Raw genomic sequence first — 26,250 nt, 5'->3', positions numbered from 1 at the left:
AAAAAAAATTTCCCGCTTTTAAATTCTTGCCATTTCTCAGGAGGTCATTAACTCATACTATAATTTTTAAATACATAAGTTATGTCCTAGATTTTTTAAAAGACCAAGTAGCTAAAGACTATGTAAGAGTAAATCAAAATGAAAATTATACCAAAAAAGTTAAAATAAGCCAAAAATAGGATCCTTCAAATATATAAACATGAAGATAAAACAGAGCAGGACCCTGCTGGGCCTTCCCAGGTACAAAAGCGCCTTCATGTTCCCCATTTCTTGTTTATAGAAAAAAGGCTTTAGTCTCATAGACTAAAGTTCCAAAGAACAGACTCAAGCAGTTAATGCTTAGAACAGTAGAGTCACAGGACTCCCAGTTCCCCCTGAAGGGATACAAATAACAATCTGATGCTTATCTTTGAGTTGTTCTGCAGAAACTAAGACCTCCACCCAGTGGAGGATGGTGATTACACACTGACCACAAGGTCCTGGACCTCAAACTAGTTGAAATCAAAAGGCTGATAACTGAGATTCCTAAAACTCTACCCTATTACCTCACCATCAACCAGTCAGAAGAATGTCCACAACCTGATCAGGCACCCTGCAACCCTCACCTCTAAGGTTGTCTTAAAAAACACTTCCCTGAAAGCCACTGGGGAGTTCAGGTCTTTTGAGTGTGAGCTGCCCATTCTCTTTGCTGGTGCCTTGGTGCCTTGCAATAAACACTGTACTTTCCTTCACCACAACCCATTGTCAGTAGATTGGCTTTGCTGCGCGATGGCAAGTGAACCCAAGTTTGGTAACAATAATCTTCCAAAATCTTTGAAGAATATTCTCGTTTCAGCACTGTTTTTCCTCCCTTCGTATAGGTAAACTTTTAATTTAATACAAAACCCCTAGACTCATACAACCTTTTATAGCTATTTTGAGATCAGAACACAGTACTTAAAAAGATAACAGCTCACAATGGCAAATCAAAAAAGGCACAAAATGTGTTTTAAGATGCTTTTTATAGGTTTATGGTACTTAAGGTTTCCCACAATTTTATGAACTATTATTAACAGAGTTCTATTTGTGTTCAGTGTAAATTACTAAAGGTTATTTTTTTGTTTTCATTTTTTAATTAAGTGTTTTATTCTTTGTGTCTGACAACTAGGGGTAAAAAGTTACAATACAAATGTATTCCTGCAAGTCTCTGTTGAGGGAGTCTAGCTGATTTGATACAGTTCAATTTGGGGGCTTTCTTCTCCATCCATCCCCTTAACCCTGTAATTAAAGCCTAATATGTACAAATCAAGCAGGATTACTGGACAAGAGCCATTTCACAACGGTATGAATTGCTTCTGTGCTAGTTCTAGAATATCAGCTGGGACACATCATCAAAAGGAAATCAAGGCAATTACTTTGCTGATAAGGAAATTGTGAAAAATCTCTTTAGGACTAGAAACAGCCTAAATGCAAATGCCCTTGTGTTCATCTGAACAACAATCTCCCCATTTACTATTTAGCAAAGATTGAAAGAGCAGGACCGAAGGCTCAAAAGATGGAAGGTGTAAAAGAAGTCTCTTTTCTGCTCAGCACTTTGGCAGGCATAATACTGCATTTGCATCTCTCTGAGTAGTGACTTCCCCAAGTCTGAGAAAGTAAATGTGAGCTGAATATCAAGCGATAAAAGAGATAATTCTGAGCAACTGCAAGTTTGTGTGTTGGGGTTGGGGGTTGAGTACCAAAGAGGCGAGGATTAAGTAAGCATAGTGAAGAGAGTTCAAAAACCTAAACCTTACCCTGAGTAAAGATGAACTTGAGCAAGGTTTCTAAATCTTCTCACTACATTAAACATACACACACTGAAAAATCTCCAGCACATTTAAGGATATTATGCAAAGTGCTCTTTTCTTCCTGAATTCTGCTCTTCTTTCTGTTCCTCAATAATTATATGTGTCCGTGGTCTAATTATTTCCTCATTCTCTGCTCATCTTTCTCCTTTCTTAGGACCCTCCCTTCCTCTTTTTTTTATCTCTCATACAGCCAGAAATGACCAAATCTAGTTCTCCTTTAGTATTGATGTGTTAATTTTGTATTTTTTGCCTTCTCCACTGCTATTCATATCTGCCTGGGTTTCCTTGGTGCTTGATAAAGGTTAGAATGATGCCACAAGCTTCACCATCATGATGGCTTGATTACAGTGGCAAAGAGGTGAAAACATCAAAGCCAAATAGCTAATGGAAGTTGAAATAAAAAAAAAATTCCTAGCACTTAGCAGAGTGCCTAAGAGGTATACAGAGGGAACTCAATAAAAGAAGTTTGCTTAAGTGTTTCCATTGAAATTTTAAGGACCTTTCTCACCACAAGCAACTTTTGTACTTTGAAGCTAGACTCCTCCCCAAAGCTAGAAAAATTCATGAATGGTGATTCAGCAAAGATACTTTTATTTTCATTGAAATCTGCAGTTATTAAGGACTGAAGTTGTGGTCAGAAAAAGTCAGAGTTCAAAGTGTGTCAAGAATGGGCGCATTAAAAATAAGAAAGTCTGGAGATGATCATATTATGATATATATTTTACTTCTCAGACTCTCTCCCTTTGACTTTCACAGTATTACATTACTTATGAACAAAATTTAAACTCAAAATGTCTCCTTCAGAATATTTGTATGTTCTCAGATATTCTTCTATATGTCTTGTGTCATTCTCTGTCCTTATTCACTCAGCTTTAAGTGGGGAAAACAAAACAAAGCATGACTTTCTGCCCAGATCAAGGAAGGAAATTAGAGTGATCTCTATCTACCCTCAACAAATGGATCACCTCCACTCTGTTGGAGGGGTCAGGAGGCAGAGCAAAAATGTTAGCAAGACGAAAAATAGGTCGAGCCCTACGTTTCATAATGAATGATAGTGCAAGTTTGGGCTGGGCCTCATCTCCACTGCCAACTACTGAAGGCAGTTGAGCACGCTAGTTAGGAACATTAACTCACATGCAAGCTCACCTGTGTTTGAATAGTGCTTCTGCCTCTGACATACAGTACTGGTCAAGCAACTGAACTTTTGTGAAGTGTCAATTTCTCAGCGGTCAATAGGGATAATAAAAATACCTGTAACTTATAGGTTGTTATAAGGATTGCGTGAGATATTTCAAGCAGAAGGCTGACTGTCACATATCAAACCCCAATGAGTAAATTCATTAGCTATTATTGTTAATAAAAATAAATGACAGTTTATGTTTTCTATGTATATTGATGCTCCTATAAATAGTATGTTCTTAAAGAAACAGGGATACCTTTCTAACTCCTCAAAATATCTCTTAAACAAAGTCTTCCCCACTGTAGGAGGAAGCAGTAAGTTAGCAGTATATGTCATTTATCCAGTTTGCACAATTCTGGGAAAATAGTTTCAAATATGTCTAAAATTTCCAACAGCTCTCATTAGGTTTTTCATGGTATGTTTCTAAAATGATGTGGGTGGGGTGGAGAGGAGGGTATAGCTCAGTGGTAGAGCCCGTGCTTGGCATGCATGAGGTCCTGGATTCAATCCCCAGAAACTCCATTAAACATAAATAAATAAATAAACCTAATTACTGCCCCCTCCACCAAGAACCAAAATAAAATGACAGAGGACAATAAGTAAGTTATTAACTAAAGGGAAGTAATAAAGACATGGCTCAGATTGACTTTGCTACCTGTGGTAGACATGTGTAAGGATTAGTCATGTATTTGTGTATCCCTTGGGAATAATACTGTATCAGGTGATGTGAGTGTAAGATAAGGAAATGGAAAAGAAAAAGAAGCTAAAGATGGTTTCAAGTCTGAGTGATCAGGATGATGGAAGTTTTACAACTAAATCACTAAAAGGGAGTACATTCTGAGGTAATACTGATGAGGTCTGTTTCAAACAGGCTGAGTTCAACATGATAACAAGAGAGCTCAGAACAGGCAGTTGGAGAAATGGCATGCAATGACAATTTTTTTTAATTGAAGTATAGTTGATTTACAGTGTTGCAGGTGTACAGCAAAGTGATTCCATTATATGTATACATATACTTATTCTTTTTCAGATTATTTTCCATTACAGGTTATTACAAGATACTGAATACAGTTCTTCTATACAGTAGTGTTTATCTGTTAATCCCAAACTCCTAATTTATCCCTCCCCACAATGTCCATTCTTAAAGCATTGATTGTGGTGTCACTCGCATATAACTGCCAACTGAAATCATGGACGGCCCCTACAAGGGCGAGAAGGGTGTAAAGAATGGGCAGAGAGCTAAATAGTATCTGAGTCCTTTAGAACAACTCAATTAGTTTAACTGGTGGCTTCACCATGTACTAGCTAAACATATGAGCCTGCGAAGCCATTGAAGAGTTCTAAGTCTCATTTTCCTCATCAGTAAAAGAGAAATAAGAATAACTACCATATCAAGTGGTTGTGAGAAATAAATGACATAATGAATATAAAGCCTTCAGCACAGTAATTAATATACACATTCTTATAAGCATACGATTGAGGTCAAAAAGAGGAAGAACCATGAAAGGAGACAAAGAAGAAGGGACAGATTAACACATTCATTTATACGTAAAACAAATCAAAACGCACCGAGTTACCCACAATATATAAGGCATTGAGCTTGAATAGAACTCAGACAGTATAAAGTCATATTCAGTTCAGATTCAACCAACATTTATTTGTTGAGTACTTTCTTGTGTCAGACATTATGATATGCTTCCATTTATCTCACTTAAGGGATATAATGCAAGGAGGGAGATTTTCAAAGAGATCAAGTGGACAGGTTAAATAAAGAGAAAAGATGATGAACGTTGGCAAAGTGGAAATTACTGGTGATCTTTGAGAAAATCACTTCAGTCTGCAGGAATGAGGCTGGGATGGGAGGGAAAAAAGGGAAGGAAATGTAGGCCAGGGTGGGGCAGGAGCAGAGGGTGCTTACAGGCACACTAGAGTAAAACAAAACAGAGTAGTACCGGTTTTTGTAGATGAACAGAGATCTGAGCTTGCCTGAAGAAAGAGGGAAGGGGTCAGCGGAAAGGAAGAGATAAGGACAGCTAATAGTTATTCTTTCAAACTGTGGCAAAGAAATAACTCGGATACACTTGAAAAAGAAAAACATTCTCTGCATGAATTATTCACTCAATGAATAAACAACTATTCAGTGCCAATACCTTGATAGACTTGGTTTTATAAAGAGACATAGAAGAGACAGATTTTTCTTAACTATGATGGCTTCTCAAGGTTTTAAGAAGATAGAGAAAAAAAAATTTCTACAAGTGAAAATCTCATTATCCCGAATACTATTCAGTAAAAGTAATGCTTCACAACTGCATATAGTGTGTGCTGAGATCTCAGGGGAAGGTGAGTGGAACTGTGCTCTACTATCAAAGATAATATCTTCTAGCACTCCTGCCCCCGTCCCCCTATTTTATCTCAGGGGCCAATGGACACTACCAAAACACCAAATGTACTTCTAAACACCCACCCAAACAAAGACATATCTGGAGCCAGGAAAGGGATATAAAATACCTGACACCATTCTCATTCACAGATTCCTTCCCTAGAGAGAAGCGCTTGGCCCTGTTTCAACTTTGGCTTCTATAGACTAGTATCATTTTAATAAAAGACGTATTATAAATTCTAATCACCCTTTTCAAAATTGTAACCTCTCCCCCTTGTCCATCTTCTCTGCTTTTATACTCCATAGAATTTATCACCTTCTAACAGACTGTGTTCTGTCTCCCCTTCTAAAAATGTAAACTCCTTAGGATAGGTTTTTTTTGTTCACTATTGCATCTCCAACGCCTGAAACAATGCTTGTTTGTTTGTTTTATTGCAGTATAGTTGATTTACAATGTCATGTTAGTTTCAGGCATACAGCAAAGTGATTCAGCTATAAATACATACACGTATATATATATGCATAACAGAATAATATATATATTCTTTTTCAATTCTTTTCCATTGTGGGTTATTACAAGACGTTGAATATAGTTCCCTGTGCTATACAGCAGGACTTTGTTGTTTATCTATTTTATATACAGTAGTATGTATCTGTTAATTCCAAACTCTTAACTTATTCCTCCCCTTAAATCGTCTGACAGAGTACTTGTGCAAAACATAGTTGATGAAAGACTGAGTAAATCAATTCCATTGTAACAAAAACAATATCGTAAAAAAGTTTCTTTCGCATGGACTTTTATCTACGCACTATTTTCTCTGTGTTAATGTTACTTTGCAAATCTCATATTATTTCATACGAATTGGGTCTCTCTCAATTAGACGGTAACTTTCCGGAAGATGGCTTCACGTATTATTGTTAATTATTTCCTTATTGCTCTCATATTTTAAATGTTAGCTAATAAATAAAGTCTAGTTAACTCTTCTTTACTTTCCTGGTCCTGCCCTTCCCTTTTGCTGCCTCATGCCAACGTGACTTTGCTGGAGAGACTTTGGCACCGTTTCAGCAAAGTCATTCTCCACACTGCTTTGTTATGAAGTGATTGAACAGACTATCGTTTTAAGTTGTTGAAATGGCAAGCAGTACTTTTCAAACAAAATTCTTTTCTGAGTTCCAATACAATAAAATAGTTCAATAGTGATTCAACTGGCTGAATTACATTTCATTCACTTGGAGATAAATTCTACTGAAGACAACTGAAGAGAACTTAGCTTCTCTTTTAATTTTTACTTTCTAGATACTTCATATTTGGTGAGATTTCTCAGACTGAGCACTAGGGCCCTCAAAGATCTCAGAATAGACATGGACAGTTTGGGACTAGGCTAACTGCAAAATATATTCAAAAAAGAGGCTTTCACTACTGGGTCTTTGATTATTGATTGCCCCTTTCTAGTGTCTTGGTATGATGTTCGATTATTTCTTCATAACCCAGTTTAGGAAAATTATCATAATTTATGTTTACAAATAAGGAACTCCCTAAATATCCCTTAACAAGTTTGTAAGGTTCCAATGTTCTCTAAAAAATGAATGCAATTTGAAATTAAGACAATGTTAAAATAAGCCTCTGATAAATAACATCTCTATTGCTTTAAGGCTTTTGATTTTTGAAAGTCACATGAACACTACTTGTATGTCAGTTTGTTTTAATTTGTGGGATTTTTAGCAATTTGTTCACACAGCATTCTTAAATCATGATGTGTAATAAATTTAGGAAAACTGTACCAAAATAGTTTAAGAATTTCCATTCAATATTATAAAATTATGATCATTTCTTCCTGTTTACAGTTGATATGAGAGGCATATGACAAACTAGAGAGAACATGACATCTGAAGTTAGAAAGGGATATATTTAAATCCTGCTCTGCTCTTTATTAATATGGTCTTCAGTCTGCTGCGTAGAAAGGCAACCATGGTTAAGGGCATGGGGTTTTGATTAAAGCAGAACTGCATTCAAAACCCAGGTCTATCCCTAACGAGCCATATGATTGTGGGCAAGTTTCAAAACTCTCCAAGGTTCAATTTCCTCATCTGTAAAATGGACATAATAAACATATCTAACTAATAAGATTGTATATTGTGAAGATTTCTTAAGACAGTGCATGCAAAGTGTTAAGCAAGGTGGCTGGCACAGAATAAGCATTCAATAAACTTCATCCATTACTACTAATAAATGAAATAATTAAATGTGATAGTCTGTGTAGAGCATATATAGAGAGTATGAAGTGCTTAACTGTTAAATTTTTACTTTTCTATATATGCCAAAAAATGGGCTCAATTCCCCATAATTCAAGTATTCCCCCTTGCTGCTCTGGATATAGTAATAAAACTCAATATTACATTAGAATTAAGGATCTGATCAGTCTTCTTTTACTGATATTTAAATTTTGTCACAGAAATCACATTTAAGTGATTTTATGTCCTCTTTATGTTCAAGAGGACATCTTGGTTTCATAAAATAAAAAATAATGTATAATGATCCTATGTAATTGTTTGAATCAGATTTTTCATGCTCTATCCTTTATTTACCAGTAACTTTCATTATACCAATACTGTGTCTACATTTTTCATCTCGACTTATTTTGTGTTTAAGGATTGTGAATTGAATGAAAATTACCTCCTTTTAAAAAAAAAAATCCATACATGTTTCCCTAAAGTCCTTGAATCTAAAATTAACAATGATCTGTCCTTTTATTTAATAGACACTTATGCTCATTTTAGAAATATTATTTATGCCTAGAATAATCCTGCCACAATGGAGGTTTCATCTTTAAAAGGAAATTATTGTCCACTGACAGATGACTGGATAAAGAAGCTGTAGTATATTTACACAATGGAATATTACTCATCTATAAAAAAGAATAAAATAATGCCATTTGCAGCAACATGGATGGACCTAGAGATTGTCATTCTAAGTGAAGTAAGCCAGAAAGAGAAAGAAGAATACCACATGGTATCACTCATATGTAGAATCTAAAAAAAGAAAAAAGAAGACATTAATGAACTTATCTACAAAACAGAAACAGACTCACAGACATAGTAAACAAATTTATGGTTACTGAAGAGATAGGGGGTGGGAAGGGATAAACTGAAGGTTTGAGATTTGCAAATATTAACTACTATACATAAAATAGATAAACAAGTGTCTTCTGTATAGCACAGGGAGCTATATTCAGTATCTTGTAGTAACCTATAATGAAAAAGAATATGAAAATGAATTTATGTATGTATGTGTATGACTGAAACATTATGCTGTACATCAGGAATTGACACTATAAACTGACTATACTTCAATTTAAAAAAAGGCAATTATTTTACATACTGTACTTTGAACCTTAATCATTTGATTGTCAACGACATATATTTAACATTAAATTTTTGCTCTCAGAGTTTGTTCTAGATCAGTACTTTCAACTAGAATGTTTCATGACGAAGGAAATAGTCTATATTTGCACTGTCCAATATAGCAGTCAGTAACCACATGTGGCTATTAAGCACTTGAAATGTGGCTAGTGTGACTGAGGAACTGAATTTGCAATCTTGTTAAAATTTTAATTAAATTTTAACTTAAGTAGTTACACGGCTAGCAGCTACCATTCTGGACAGCACAGTTTTAGATAGCTCAAAAAACACCGGTAATTATATCGAAAATGAATAATAATGATTCTCATAACTAAACAATAAAGACTGTATCATTGCCTCAGGAATTGCTGACATGTCTCTTGACTGATTGTGCAAGAAGTACCGAGGTTTCAGCACTGTTTGACCATTGTATAAATCAACCTTCCACCAGCCTCTCCCTCCTCACCGTCACTGGTGCTTTCACACTCCTTCTTTGAAATCACTTGTGAAACAAAAAGCTAAGATCTAAAGTCTAACTCTGACCCTAGGCTCCTGTGGTAATTTAATTGTTTTTATTGGCATCACCTCTGAGACAGGAAGGGACCACCACCCATGCCATCCCTCTCATTCTCACTCTAAAACCTTCTCCTCAGACTGGTCACATTTAGTTAGCTCCTGACCAGGCTGTCTTTATTTTAAACAGGAATGAAAGGGAAACACAATAGGAAACAGGAACTGTTGCATTTAGTTATCACGGAGCAGGGAGAGTGTATACGTGTATGTGTGTTTTCACAGGGTCTAGGAGAGCAGTTACACCTACCCCTTCCTTCCTCCTACTGTTTGACAAATTTCCAAGCACTCGAGAGTAGAGTCCCACAACTCTCTAGAAGTTAATAGTTTCCTCCCAGAGCTATTAACGAAGTTCAGGGGGTTCTTCCCTTAAAAGATTTCTAAATACTAAACACTCTACCCAAGAAAATGGGATCTTGTTACTCAAACACTACAAATGTGTGGCTGCGTACTGCTCCAATGAGTAGTTTTAAGACTTGTTAGCATCTTCACTGGTCATAGAAAAAGAGGGTTTGGCACTCCAAGGTAGATGCTGGGATTTGCTCCAGCTGCTTGAAAAGGCTGCTGGAAACAAGTTTGGTCTCTTTTTAAATTTTAACAAATAACAACAACATTTGGATAAAGTGCTTTCTTTCACATACCTAATCACATTCAATTATTATAACATCTTGGTTAAGATAGGAAGATCTGCTATTATTATTCTGATTCTTTTATGAATAGTATCTGATTTCCAGTTTCTCACATTTCCCAGTATACCAATGTTTCTGTATACCAAGTTTCAGTATACCAAGGGTGTTACCCCAAAATGGCTCTGGGAAATGGTGGACGCTATACAAAATGTCTATGGTCCACCTCTTTCTGATACTTAGGTCTTCTTAACTAACTGAGCTCTCAAATTTAGTCCCTGAAACCATTCTATTCCCTTCTTTATATTACATAGTTTTAAAATGTTTTAAAAGAAAAATAAAAAATTATCCATAATTTTGCTTGGGAAGATTTCAAGAATTTATCTATTTAATATAAAATATCTATTTGATATAACCTATTAAATGTTATAATCATCCTTCTATTATACTGCAACTAGCCATATAAATAGGTTTACCACATTTACTTGGTGATGTTGGTAGATCTTTTCTCCTATTGTAGGAGAGAGTATGGAGGAGGGATTTAAAGTATAGGACAGAAAAAAGCCAAGAATGTGCAAACCATATAGTGAGGATAACCTTAACATGTTCTGAATTTAGAGTTTTAGGGCAGTGAGAAAACTAATCACATTCATAAGGCACTTTAAAACAACATTACTTCCTCAGTAAATCTATACATAATAGCTACTGGCTACATCTGCAGAATTTCTGTAGATATTCATGGATAGTGTACAGTCCTACTGTTTCTTAAAACTATTTCGTGGATATTCATGTAAGTTTGTTTTTAAGTACAATTAATGAACTATGTCCAGAAAAATTTGTATTGGCCTTTCCTTCAAAATTAGAGATCAAAATTAAAAAAATAAAACAGCAGCTCTGTTGTCATGGTAAAAATAGGGAGTAAAAGAAGTCGCAAATAAGTTTGTTTTAATGACATTTGCCTAAGTAAAAGTAAAGACTAAAAGAATTCATAAATAAGTTTGTTAAAAGGATCTTCATCATTAAGTTGGGAAAATTCTTACTAGCGCTAGCTTAAAACATGGTCTTGGGCCCTTCCCCCTAGGAATCTCACAAGACTACAAAGAATTCATCTAATTTAGGGATGAATATTAATAAAAAGGGAACAGCTTCAAATCTATGTAAAGATGTTATAAAAACAAAACAAAGAAATAAAGAAAAGAAGTGGGAGGTAAAGCTCTCTTCAGAAAAAAATGTCATGCACGAGATGGAAGTTGTGTCAGAACACACTGCTAATGAATTAAAAAAAGTGAAGAAGAAGAAGAACTCAATGAAGTAATTGGTCCATAAAACAGGAGTTCCTAGTAGGGATACAAGAGTTAAGCCAAAAAGGGACTGAAACAGAAGTTGACACAAGTCAAGAAAGAAGTGGAAAGAAATAAAACCACTACCAAAATGAAGCCTGCACTGGAGGCAGGACAAAGAACTTATAATGTTATAGAAAGCATAGTAAGGGACGTGAAGTGTAGAACTAAGAACATTAACAAAAAGGCCCTGAACAAAGTTAAAAAATAATTAGAGAAAATTAAAAAATTACAGAAGATTTTAAAGATGAACATATTCATAATCAGCATCCTGAAAGAGAATGGATATATAATAAAATTTTTAAATTAAGAAAATTGAAAAGAAACCTTCTAGAAACAAGACTTAAGTCTACATACAGACTGAGCTACATTCAGTTTGAAAGGGCACACAGTATCTCAGGGAAAATCGTCATAAAATAATTAAACACTGAATCATGTCCTAGTTAAGCTACTGAATTCCAAAGATTGCAAAAAAAAAAAAAAATTCTTCAGGCATTCACGCAAAACAGGCTCAAGGATAAGTCTGAGAACATTTGTAATTTAAAGACTACCATAATCCCAATATTCTACCACTTGAATTACTAGTTTAAAAATTAACATTTATCATCAAAATAGTTTTTCATGTTTGTATTACTTATTTCATAAAAGAAACCTTAGACAAAAATTATAGCTATAGAAAATTAAAGCAGATGAGTTGAATAAAACTCAGAAACCTAAGTAATCCCCTTGTATTAAGGATTAAAAATTTTAAGAAAAAATCTAGTACCTGAATTTATAATTTAACATTTATTAAGACTAGTAAACAGCTCACAGAATAGATATGATTAAATTATGTAAGCAACTATGATTTTTAAAATAAGCAACAATGCTATACTTTTAGATTATAATAGTTACCCATGTTTCTATCCTCTATAACCAGTCATGTCTTAGACAACTACAATAAAGTAAGGTATGTTTCTTGGGGTAGGGAAATGGATAGTTCTGAGAAAATAGCTTCTTAAAATATCTATTAAAGGTTTATTACTAATATCCAATTCAACAGACATCACAACTCACAAATGTTTTATAACTGCATTATTTACAAAATCCACAAGACAGCTTCTATTAGCTTCATTTTACAAATGAAGAAATGAAAGCTACATGGAATGAAACTAACTGCCCAAAGTTGCATACTGAATCAACAGAAAAAGAAGAGTATCACTTCTACTATAAATTTTTTGTTTGTCTCTAACAGCTTTAGTCACAACCTTGCAGTCTTAACGTTATTTTTGGCTACTGAGTAACAGTGATCTGAACCAGAGGCCTGTAGTATCATGATCTAGCACAACAAAATCATGATGAGAATGTTGAAAGGTGGGGGGAAAATACATTTGGGAAACACAACAGATGTGAATTCCATCAATCAAAACTGCTGATCAGCTGAGGCTTTATTCTGCTGAGTCTTGTATTAAAAACTGGAGTGAAAATGAAACTGAAAAAAAAAAAAAATCTCTATTATTGGTGGGGAGGGTATAGCTCAGTGGTAGAGTGTCTGCTTGGCACGTGAGAGGTGCTGGGTTCAATCTCCAGTACCTCCATCAAAAATCAATCAATAAATAAAACCTAATTACCTCCCCCCAAAATAAATAAATAAAAAATAAATTTAAAAAAAATTCCTGTTGGTGGGGAGGTATTGCTCAAGTAGTAGAGCGCATGCTTAGCATGCACCAGGTCCTGGGTTCAATGCCCAGTACCTCCTCTAAAAGTAAATAAACCTAATTACCTCCCCCTTGCCAAAATAAAATAATACAATAATAAATAAAAATAAAAATGCATTTTTAAATTCCTATTATTAAAGGGGGGGAAAGGGCAGAAAACATGCTAAATAGCTATTTAATAAAGTTAAAAGCAAACAAAATGAAATCTTAAAAAGTGACAGTTTATGTAGAATAGATAAATAAGATTATACTGTATAGCACAGGGAAATATATACAAGATCTTATGGTAGCTCACAGAGAAAAATTGTTACAATGAATATATATATGTTCATGTATAAATGAAAAATTGTGCTCTACACTGGAATTTGACACAACATTGTAAAATGATTATAAATCAATAAAAAATGTTTAAAAAAAAAGTGACAGTTCAAAACTCACATATAACAGATAGCCAACCACGTAGGGAAAATCCTCGATCCTAGCAGAAAGGTCAGGCAGGGCATTATAGAATTAAGGTGTTCTCAGTTTTGTTACAAAGAGAGAAAGGCCATCTTATACCTTCAAGTAAGACTGGGATACTTTAATATCTTGAAGACTATCGTCAATAGTAACCCCTTTATAAGGTTGTACTAAATACTCTTATGGTAATTTTTAACACAAAAGATGACTGAATTGTCCAGTAATCTAAGGCCAAAAATTTACAGAAATGAAAACCTAACATTTTACGTTAAAGGAAAGCAAAGACAACTTCTAATGAAGATTTCGAACTGGAATAAATAATTATGGCTCATCTTAATTTGGTGACTCAAATAAGTTATTTACCATCATTGCCCCTAAAGTTATCTTCGCCCTTTTGCAAAGTATTTGTTAAAAACTTCTCCATACCATGACTTTAATCTTGTCTGCCTTTCTCCAGGAGTAGTAAATTGAATGATACTGCTAGTGGAGAAAACAAAGCCTAAGAAGGAAGTTCTTGGTCCTTCCAAGCCCCCAAAATGCAACTCTTTCAGCAGTGACATTTTCATTTCCATCACAGTACACACCATCCATAAATTTTCTAGAGTTGTAACTGTATATTTGCCTAGGATTTCCTGAAATTAAAGTTACAGGAAGTCTCCAGCTTGCAAAAGCATTGGGTTCCAAATGTTCACTTTAAAGTGAAGTGTCTGTAGCTGAATATGTTTTAACCACAAATCAATGTGTCATAAGAAATTTAGGTTTTTAGGTTAGTTCACAGAATTTGTTAACCATAATGCAAATCTAATACCTTATTTTGCATTTTAAAATATCTTTAAAAAGTACTCTTGAAATACAACTAATTATGCAAATCAGAAAACATTCAATTGAGTAATAATTTTAAAACTGTATCTTGAATTAAGACAGTGTTTATAAAAATTATATAGTAAATGGAGATTTGAGACTCTTTTGAACTGAACTTTTGAACTACTTAAAGACTTTAGGGACTGCTGACATTAGTTCTTAGATTTAATTTCATTAAAAAATGTATGGCTCTTCTGTCTCTCAACACATGTTTCATTGGCACTAAAACCACAAAGCATCAGGGTTGGAAAAGACTTTGGAGATTACATTCAATTTGACTTTACTTTGCAGGAGGAGAAACAGACTCAGATAGATGGAATAACTTTAAATAAGTTATCTAAGCAATTAGTTCTGGAGCTGAAACTCCATTCTAATTTTCATCCAGTGTCCTTTCCATTATAACAATGCTTACCAGTCATGATCAACACCATATTTTTGCTCAGAAATAAAGTAAAAAGGAAATATCACTGTAACCATTTTGTCAGCATAATTTAGCATTTATCTAGCGAAGTTGGAGATGTGCATAGAACATGACTCCCACATGGGCATATGAATATTCATTAAGGCACTGTAACAGTAAAAAAAAAATGAGAAACAACTTAAACACCTATCAATAGAGAAAAATAATCATGGTATAATGATCCTATGTAAAAGACATGTCATAGTTTAAATCAATGAACCTGATCTAAATGTTTTTATATACATTAAGTCTCAAAAACATAATGAAGGAAAAATCAAGTTGAAGAATCATATGTACAATATATTGAAATTTGTGCAAATTTCAACACAAAAAACTACGTTATTATTTGTAGAGGCACACTTATAATTAGAGTACAAGTTGGAAGGGGAGGGATACACACCAACTTCCAAAGAGGAGATGCCTCTGGGAAAGAATTGGAAAGCGTACAAGAGACTTCAATTACATAATGCTGTATTTCTTTAAAAAATTAATTCTAAGAGATAGGTTCATAGATGTTAGTTATTTTAATGTAAAAAAAAAAAAAAAAAAAAACCCAACTTCCTCCCCCAAAAGAGGAGGATTTAAAAATAGAAGAGACTAGATCGAACAGTTATTTGAGGTAACTATGAGAGTCTTGGGAAAGAGTGAATATATATATTCACATGACAGAAAAAACTTTGTTGGAGTAAAATTAACTAAATTTTAAGTAAATGACAAAGGAAAATTGATGGGAAAATAGTAAGTAAAGGAGACTGTAAATTTTGGATTGGATAGTTCTCCAAGCTCACCATAAGCTGGTGATATTGATGCAGGACAGTTTGGTTGCTGATGGGGTATTTTTAGGATGGTGAGAGAAGGGAGGTTATTATGAGGTATTGATGCCAACATAAGTACACTGGCAAAGCCTGCAAGGGTAATGGGATGGGAAATTGCCTATATGTGACTCAAAGGCTGTTTCTAATTATTTGATTTCTTTGATCTCCCCTCAATTTATTTCTAATGCTAATGTCTAAAATATGTAAAGAACTCCTGCAACTCAACAACATAAAAAACAAATAACCCAATTTTAAGACAGGAGAAGTATTTGACTAGATATCTGTCCAAAGATAAGCACTTGAAAAAATGTTTAACACTATTAGTCACTAGGTAAATGTAAATCAAAAACAGAATGAGCTGGGGGGAGGGTATACAGCTCAAGTGACAGAGCGCATGCTCAGCAGGCACGAGGTCTGGGTTTCAATCCCCAGTACCTCCTCCAAAAGAAATAAATAAATAAGTAAACCTAATTACCTCCCCACCTAAAAAGAAAATTTTTTTAATTAAAAAAAAAAAAAACTGAATGAGCTACCACTTCACACCCAAGGACGGCTATAATTTAAAGAAGAAAAAAAAAAAAGGAAAAAGAAAATAAGTGTTGGCCGGGATATGGAAACATCTGAACCCCCTTACTTTGGTGGTAGAAATAAAAAATGCTGCAGCTGCTGTGGAAAACACTTTGGTGGCTCCTCAGAAAGTTAAACATAGTATTACCATATGACCCAGCAATTCTTCTCCTAGGCATACATCCAAAAGGGACTCAAACAGATATCTGTGCACCAATGTTCATAGCAGAATTATTCATAGCCAAAAGGTGGGAACAGCCTGTGTCTATCAACAGATAAATGAATAAACAAAATGTGGTTTATACATACAAAGGAGTATTTTTCAGCCATAAAAAGAAATGAAGTTTTGGTACATGTTATAACATGGATGAACCTTGAAAATATTACACTAATTGAAATAAGACAGACACAAAAGGACAAATATAACATGATTCCACTTGCACAAAATATCTAGAAGAGGCAAATTCGTATGACAGAAGGTAGATGAGAAGTTACCAGGGCCTGGACAAAGAGGAGAGAATGGTGAGTTAGTGCTTAATGAATACAGAGTTTCTGTTTGGGATGACAAAAAAGTTCAGGAAATAGATGGTGGTGATGTACCCGTAATTATTTGCTTGGGATAAATTTCTATATGTGAAATTGATGTGTCAAAAGGTATTTGTAATAATTATGATACTTAGCCTTACTTTAATTTACATTTTAGCATGATTAGTAAAATTTAACATTTCCCCATTTAATGGTAAACTACTTGTAATCTCTTTTAATCGTACGTCTAGTGAAATATAGGATAACAGGTCGAACGAAATTTAGTGGTCTTATAAAGGTGTATGACTTCTTTATGTTTTGAAAAATAGGTTTACACAAGTTGAACCATCACATCTTGAAGCAGATGCTGCCAGCACATGAATAATGAAACAAGACAGCATACTAGGAATGCTGGGATACCCAATAGGACAGTACATCCTTTTTTTCTGTTCCCCTTGTTAAAAAATGTTATTTTTGCCTAGTAGATGAGAGATCTGTTTTGGCACAAGCCCACCAATAAACAGCATTTTGCTATCATTTCGTATACTCTTTGTTTCATATACTTGATTATCAACCCGTCTCCCTGCAATCTGCTGGAAGCGTAAGGCAATTTCACTGGTGGGCTATCTGGCCCTGGCTATCAAATTTTAAAATAAAGATACCTTGTCATCTGAAAATTCTACTTCTGGGCATTTATTCTATAGAAATACATAACAAGATAGGAGTGTTCAACACAGCAAGGCAATGCAAAGAACTTTAACTTTCATCAACAAAATTGGGTAAATTATGGCATAACAGTTTAGTTAAAAGAAAGAGATAAGTATATAGTTATATACTTATATAGTTACATACTTATATAAATGTATCAAGTGAAAAAAAAGCATGTTGCAGAACAGTACATATAATAATATCTCATTTTTATTTAAGAAATATATGCATATAATTATATATGGGTTTACATAAGCCCATAGAAAAAATTGCAGAAAAATATACATCAAATCACTAACAGTAAATAAACTTCAGTGGTGGTGTTACTACAGAGGAATTTCATTTTCAACTTTTCTGTATTGTTTGCATTTTTTACAGAACAGAAATTACTCTGAATTTAAAACTATCAGGAATACATCTTTAAGGTACCCAGCATCGTGCAAGGCATTTTGGATTAATGAATTATAATTTTAACAGCAACCTCTCTATATAATTCATCATTATATCTTCATTTTTATAATTATGGATTTAATTCTACTGATGTTATCAGTTATGATAAAAAAAAAAAAAACTTACTCTTAGATTTCACCAGCACATTAGGCAGTTTATTCTATTTACAATCCTCAGTCTACCAATTGCTGCCAAAACATTCAATGGTCTTTATTTTTGTTTTTTATTATAAAAGTAATACATGTTCAACAACATTCAACAACATTTCAGCTGTACAAGGGGGTACAGATGAAAGGTTTCCCTCTCTACTTGGTCTCCCCATTCTCATTCCTCAAAAGTAATTCCTAAGAAACTACTGTGTATTCTTCAAAAACTTTTCCTTAAATATGTGTAATGATAAACCCCTCTTTATTACACAAATGGAGTCATGCCATAAATATTAATCTGCAACCTGCTGACACATATCTTCACTATCAGCCTAAAGAGATCACTACATGATTACTGCAAAGTATTCCTTAATGGTTATTTCTTATTTAAAAGACACATTTGGGCTAATCTAGGATCACATGATCAAAAACAAACAAGCAAGCGAAATACCTAACACAATCCCTGCACATGGCTTTAATAATAAAAATAACTATTGATTTCACCCTATCACTATCTATCTATGAAATGCTTATTTTGTGCTGGAGGTTTTATGTATACTATGTCAGTTAATTCCCACAAAAGTCCTAAGAGGTAGGCACTATTATCCCAATTGTACAGAGGAAGAAGCTGAGTTCCTGAAAAGGTTAAGAACCAGGACTAGTGAAAGTTCGTTTCATTAACTTTATAATCACAGCATGAAAGTTAAAGTCTAAACAAGTTTGAACTACTTGTTTATATAATGTAAACATATATCACTCCGAAAGAAATGTATTTACATATGTTGAGAAATCATAATAGTGAAGGAAAATTCTCATAAACATTCATACAGATGCTATGTCTAAGCTATTCTGATCTTGTGCCAAAAATAATGAAATCAACCAATGTTAGACAAACAGTTAAATTCATTCAGTATCAAGTCCTTGGAGACTGGTTCTCAAACTCAAGTTTCCTTTTTGGCAGAAGACGAACTTTTATAAAAATCCTAAAATATAATGTTCACAAATAAGCCTCAGGAATATTGGCATTTAGAGTTTCCATTTTATGTCTTCCTGAATAAAGATCTACTTAGAGACCACAAACACTGTCCTTCCCAATTTTTATTGGTAGATAAAATTTGAAAAGTCCATTTGCTCTTTATGGTTTAATTTTTAGACCCACTTGGCCTGGAAGACTTGACAATATTGTATAAAACCAATCCCAAAGTTGTGGTTTTCCTAATCCTAATAGGACCTTTTTGCTTATTTTCAGAAAGCATTTTATATTTAGAATACAAGTTCTATTTTTTGAAATTGGCCATATATGCATTCTACCATACAGAGTTCACATAAAGAACTAAGATTTCCACTGTAATGTTCCCTTCCTTTCACAAATTTTCACAAAAATACGATAGCCCCAAACTTTACTTTCAGGAAGTTTGTAGTCTATGGAAGAAACAACTAAGTTAATGCTCTACTCACACTTACATGAGGATGCAGAACCAGACTCTACTCAAGCTCAAAGCTCTATACTAGGATAGACTTCTTTGACAAAACTCTCTAGTTTACTATTAAAAAAACAAACAACTCAGCTATTTCAAAAATTCACATTAATGAGTAACATATTATACTAATTATTTCCTCTGGGTAGATGAGCTAAAATTTTTTTTCTTCAAAGGCAATTGGAGATCTCATACTAAAGAATCCATTCCCAGTCCCCAAATTTAAAATATAACTGAATTACTGAAACTCCCCACTTGTACACAAAAGTGTAGTATTCATCAAGATAACAAATATTTTGGTATAAGGGATTTATAATGGCTTTTAAATCTGAAAGCAATATGAAATTAAGCAACGATTTTTCCTGTAAATTGTACTCATTTATTTAACACTTGTTATGTGCCACGCTTTAGGCCAAGTAAAGACATAATCACGAACGTGTTAAGTTTTCTGTTCTCAAGGAGATCATATTTAGTGAGAAAGCAAGCCAGAAGCAAAGGCAGTAACAGAAAAGTGTAGCACACATAAAGTTTCTGTAACCCAGTCTCTTGAGGGAAGAGGGTAAGAAAGTCCCAGAGAAACCAAAAAGTATCTGAAGCAGGGGGTAGTTAACACAAAGGCTTGGAGGCAAGACAGCATGACAGCGAGTTCATGACGAATAAACACAACCAACAAACTGGGTAACAGAATATAGATGTTTGGACCTTGGACCTTGCTTTAAGCACGATGTTTGCAATGTTCCCTGAAGGAAATGGTGTGATTATCTCCTTCTACTAGGAATGGTGATTTAGTTCTCGAAATTTGGGTTATTTTCTCCAGAATTAACATGGGAACACACCAGGATTCTGTGTCCTGAAAAACTTGAATTCCAAAGCAATTCAAATTGATTCTTGGGGGAAGGTGTAGCTCAGTGGTAGAGCACATGCTTAACATGCACGAGGTCCTGGGTTCAATCCCCAGTACCTCCATTAAAAGAAATAAATAATAAATAAACCCAATTACCTCCCCAACAGAAAAAAAACAAAACCCTAAAAAAAATTGATTCTCAACCTTTTAAAACTTAGCAAAATATCAAAAATATTATATATTATTTATTTCAGAGCATATTTAGGAAAAGTAAAACGGAGAAGAGGAAGATAATGTGTTAAGATTAATGTTAAATATTTGCCAGAACCATAAATAGCAAAAAGACTGTATTCTATGCCATGAGTCATTTTCTATACATTTCCTACTTATAGGCATTGGAGGAACAAGATTTTTATATCAAGATATGAAGCTAAGCTATATTCTATGACTTTGGCTTACACTCAGAAGGTCATTCTCTCTGCTCTTTTTAAATAAGAATAGCAGAGCCAGATAAAAACCAAAGGACATGGAAAATAAATAGCCCCTCAATTCTGTTATTTTGTATACAGATACCAGATGACTTCTTTGACAAAACTTAATCAGGATTTGCATTAAGTGGTTATGTAAAGCCACTTCTGCCATGACTTAAAAATGGAACTCTGATATGTGGCTGACCAGAAACATAAAGCAAAGCAATAGGCTATTTGCCTTTTGAGTCTTGTAAATAATGACTGAAGAATGACAATACACTGTCAATGTTTACCATTAAGTTAGAACTCTGGCTTAATAACAATTAAAAAAAATTTGGGTATCTTCAACATTTGGGGGGGATTTATTAGGTGTTCAATGATGTGCACTTTTTAGAAAATGACAAGTCTTAAAATGTGAACTCTCATTTCCTGTCTCTTTTTCTCTACAGAAAAGTTATTTATATCTAGAGATGTTAGGATGAGAGACAAGATAGAACCTTCACTATAAAAAAATCACAATGACAGTTGAGAAAATAAATGTAAAGATTATATTTAAGTCTAAGAACGAAACTGTTTCCAGTTATATTAGAATAGTGAAGTCTGGTAAGTCTACATCCACTTCTCTTAACTGCAGAGAATAGCTACATGTTTATTTATACATGTCAATATAAATCTATCTATTGGTGGCAGAAAAAAAAATCCCATTTCTAAGTGAATTTTAAAATATACCAAAGCAGCATAGTGTATTTTTAGGTAGTGTTCAAATTCTTGACTGAAACTCCATTATCATAACCCAGGCCCTAGGCACTCTCCAGATAGTTAAGATATCATGTCTGTGTTTATCTGGTTCCAGCTGATTGTAGGGCAAAGAGGAAGTTATCACAAAGAGGAAGTATACTGCACTGCAGCCCCTCTGGATTGCAAAAGAAAGCAGTTGACAATTAAACTTCATGTGCGTTGGCTAATAATAAAAAGAAAAGGAAAAAAAACAAACAAACCAAGAAAGAAAAAGAAGCCCAGGAGGGAAAAAGGGGGGAAAAAAAAGAAGAAAAAGAAAAAAGACAGAAGAAGGGTTAGGGAGGAAGAATGAGACAGAAATGGGTAAAAAGCAGCAGAAGGCAATCTTGGTGAACAAGGACCCTTGGTTTGACAGCTCTCATTTATCTTTAGGAGGGTCATAAGTCTGAACTGCCATAAACTTTGTGAAAATGTGAGACATCTGTTTCCTTTGGTGTGAAGAACAAGACTGGAGTTTCTGGCATCTCTGCTTAACTGCCACCTACTAAAAACAATCAGTGGTGGTGGGGAGCGTATTGCTCAGTGGTAGAGCACAGGTTTCGCATGCACAAAGTCCTGGGTTCAATCCCCAGTTACCCCCATCAAAATAAATCAATCAATAACCTAATTACCTTCCCCCCAAAATAAAAGAAAAGAATTAATTAAAAACAATAGACCAACAAGCAACACAAAACTCTACATATGGCACACACAGGTCTGTGGTCTCATCTTATGTTGGGGGAGAATTTCTTCCAACATGCATATATATTATTACTTTTAAAGAGGGAGTAATTCCAAGAGAATAGAAGGGTAACTTGGAATTCAATTCCATTTCTTTTAGGAGGAAGTCTATACCATTTAACCTTTGATTCCTGAATTGATGTAGAGAGGGAATAAATGTAAGAGGTAAACAGCATGGGGTCCCAGGAAATGGCTCTACCACGCTAAATTAGGAACCAAAAAGCGAGGTTCTGCTCTTGGCTGCACCATTTGCTAGCCCTGTGACTTTGAGCCAGGTGTTTATCTAAAATGAAGACAATAATATCTGACCTTACGATAATCTCAAGGATCAGATAAAATAATGTATGTAAAGGAGCTTTAGAAATTGTTATACAATATAATCTATGATTAGTAAGTAAAAGCATTTTGAAACTTATAAAGGTAGAGTATGGTTATTACCACATTAGAAATAAATGAATTTACTTCTAATACCTATAATACCTATGAATAGCATAGAAAATTAAGAAGAATTTCTAGTATTTATACTAATTGTTTATTTTTTTAAAACTATAGATAGTCTTTTCTTTCCTTATATATTTTCTTTTTGCCCCTCCAACTCCACTATCCAGCATTCAGTTTCTATTATAAGACTTTATTCTTTCATACTTTGGTTATAAACAAAGTTATCTTTTCTAAGATACTCTTCTCTTGTCTATTCTTTTTTCCATTAATATATCTGTCTTACAGAATTCTCCTTTCCTTTTTTAAAACTACCAATACAGAAAATTTTCTCCTTTATTTCTAGGCCAACTGACATCTCAGTAGCACCGAAATATTTTATACTTCTCTTTTAATATAAGGCTACAGTTAGATAAGAATAAATAAAGTGTCTTCATTCAATTTTTTTTTTCTGCATTCCTTCCTTAGGATACACAGAAAGCAACTATGCTGTTGTCCTGTCATTAAGTCAGTCACTCCCCACTGCTCAATGATATAATTTTCCATAAAGGGAACTTAAGAACCTAGAAAAAGATTAGCAACACAAAACCAAAGTAAGCAGAGGAAAGGAAATAATAAATTAAGAGCAGAAATCTATGAAATTGAAAAGAGGAAAAAAACAAGCAAAATCAACAAAATTTAAAGATGATTCTTTGAAAAAGAATCAAGACTGATAAACCACTAGCAAGACTGACAAAGAAGAGAGAAGAGATAAATCACTAATATCAAGCATGAGACAGGAGCTATTTTAATAGAACTTGTAGCCATTAAAAGGATAGTAACAGAATACCATGAACAACTTTATGTTCACAAATTTGACAGCTTAGAATAAACAGATCAATTTCTTCAAAACCACAGACCATCAAAAATCCATCAATATTAGATAACTTGAATAGTTCTATAACCATAAAATCAAATTTGTAATGTAAAGGGTCCCGAAAGAGAAATCCCCAGGCCCAGATGACTTCACTGGAAAATATCATCTAATATTTAAAGAAGAATTAACACAAGTTTTACATAATTTCTTCCAGAAAATAGAAGAGGAAGGAATACTTCCAAACTCATTTTATGAGGCCAATATTACAATGACACCAAAACCAGACAAAGGCATGACAAAAACAACAAAAACTACAAACCAATCTCTCTCATGAACTTTGACACAAAAATCCTCAACAAAATACTAGCAAATTGACTCTGACAATCTGTAAAAAGAATTACACACCATGACGAAGAAGGATTTATTTAAGGTATGCAAGGGTGGTTCAACATGTGAATGTAAGCGACCACATCGACAAGCTAAAGAAGAAAAATCATGTAATCATATCAACCAATGTAGAAAAATCTGACATAATCCAACACTCATTTATGATAAAAACTCTTAGCAAGTTAGGAACAGAAGAGAACTACTTCAACTTGATAGAGAGCATCCACCAAAAAAATAAACAAAAGCAAACATCATACTTAATGGTGAAAAACGATGGTTTCTTCCTAGGATCAGGAACAAAACAAGGATTTCCTCTCTTGTCACTTCTACTCAACATTGTACTGAAGATTCTAGCCAGGACAATTAGGCAAGAAAAAGAAAAAGACACACAGACTGGAAAGAAAGAAATAAAACGGTACTATTTGCAGATATATGATTGTCTGTGTAGCAGATCCCAAGGAATCTATAAAACCACTAGAACAAATAAGTGAGTTGAGCAAGGTCACAAAGATGTAAAAGCAGTCTGTAAAAATCAATGTCATTTCTATATACTAACAATAAACATGTGTGCAGATACTGACATTTAAAACAGTATCATTTATAATCACTCCACAGAAAATGAAATACTTGGGTATGAACTTAAAAAAAGATGTAAATAATCTGCATGCTGACAATTTATAAACTATTGATGAAAGAAATCAAAGATTTAAGTAAATGAAAAGACATACCATGCTCAAGGATCAGAAGACTCAATGTAGAAAGAAATGTCAGTCCTCTCCAGATTGACGTATAGTTTTAATGCAATTCGTATCAAAATCCCAGCAAGGTTTTTTGGTAGACGTAGCAAAAATTCTAAATTTATATGGAAAGGCAAAAGAGCTAGAATAGCTCAACAATCTTGAAAATGAATAAATATCAGGAGTGACTTTACCCGATACTGAGCCTTACTATACAGCTAGAATAATCAACATAGTTTGGTACTGGTGGAGAGAGAGACACAAAGGTCAACCGAGCAGAAGAGAACACCCAGAAATAGACACACACAGATAAGCCCAAATGATTTTTGACAAAGTGCAAAAGTAATTCAATGGAGGAAGGATACCCTTTCAACAAATGGTGCTCCAGTAAATGAAGATCCATAGGCTAAAAATAAACCTTGAACTAAACCTCATACCTTAAACAAAAATTAACTCAAAATGTATTACAGATTTAAACGTAAACATAAGTGTATAAAATGTTTAGGAAAAAAGCATAGGAGAAAATTTGGGGGATCTAGCCACGGGCAAAGAGTTCTTAGACTTGACACCAAAAGCATGATCCATAAAAAGAAAAACTGACAAATTGGACTTAATCAAAAATTAAAGCCTCTGCTCTGCAACAAAAGACCCCACTAAAAGGATGACAAGTTACGGACTGAGAGAAAATATTTGTAAACCATATATCCGACAAGAGACTAGTATGTAGAATATATCAAGAACTCTCAAAACTTAACAGTTAGAAAAAAAAAAGGCAAAAAAGTCTAATTAGAAAATGGGCAAAGACAAACACAAATTTCACTAAAGAGGATATACAAATGACAAATAAGTACATGAAAAGATGTTCAATTTCATCAGCCATTAGGGAAATGCAAATTGAAACCACAATGAGATATTACTATACACTTATCAGAATGGCTAAAACAAAAAATAGTGACATAACCAAAGGCTGGTAAGGATATGGAGAAACTGTATCTCTCCTACATTGCTCTCCTTCATATAAAATCGTATAGCCCTCCAGAAAACAGCATGGCACTTTCTTATAAACACTAAACATGCAATTACCACATGATCCAGCAACTGCATTTCTGGGCATTTATCCCAGAGAAATGGAAAAATATGTTCACATAAAAATCTATACACAAATGTTCATAGTAGCCATTATTTGTTAACAGCCCAAAACTGGAAACAACCTAGATGTCCTTCAATGGATAAATTATTAAACAAGCTGTTAACACATCTGTACCATGGAATACTATTTAGCAATAAAAGGACTATTTTCTATGTCTATATTTAAGTCTGTAATCCATTTGAGTTAAATTTTTAAGGTATCAAATGAACTAACAATACATGCAACAACTTGGACGAATCCCCAGAGAATTATACTGAATTACAAAAGAAAAGGGTTATACTGTATGATTCCATTTTTATAATTTTCTTGAAATGACAAAACTGTAGAAATGCAGAACAGATTAGTGGTCTCCAGGGGTTA

The 26,250-nt window shown here is 33.9% G+C and overlaps 1 protein-coding gene and 1 non-coding gene across 3 annotated transcripts in view; one reads left to right on the top strand and one right to left on the bottom strand.

The window, feature by feature from the left end:
* TAOK3 (TAO kinase 3) overlaps positions 1-26,250 on the bottom strand; it is a 145,742-nt gene that overhangs the window by 94,606 nt on the left and 24,886 nt on the right. The gene's annotated exons all lie outside the window — the stretch shown is intronic.
* TRNAV-AAC lies at positions 20,385-20,456 on the top strand. The gene has a single exon. It is a non-coding gene; the product is annotated as a tRNA-Val (tRNA).

The sequence above is a fragment of the Camelus ferus genome, chromosome 32 (assembly GCF_009834535.1).
Source record: "Camelus ferus isolate YT-003-E chromosome 32, BCGSAC_Cfer_1.0, whole genome shotgun sequence".
NCBI classification, from domain to species: Eukaryota; Metazoa; Chordata; class Mammalia; order Artiodactyla; family Camelidae; genus Camelus; species Camelus ferus.
The sequence above is the reverse complement of the archived record's forward strand: the minus strand, read 5'-3'. Positions and strand labels throughout refer to the sequence as shown.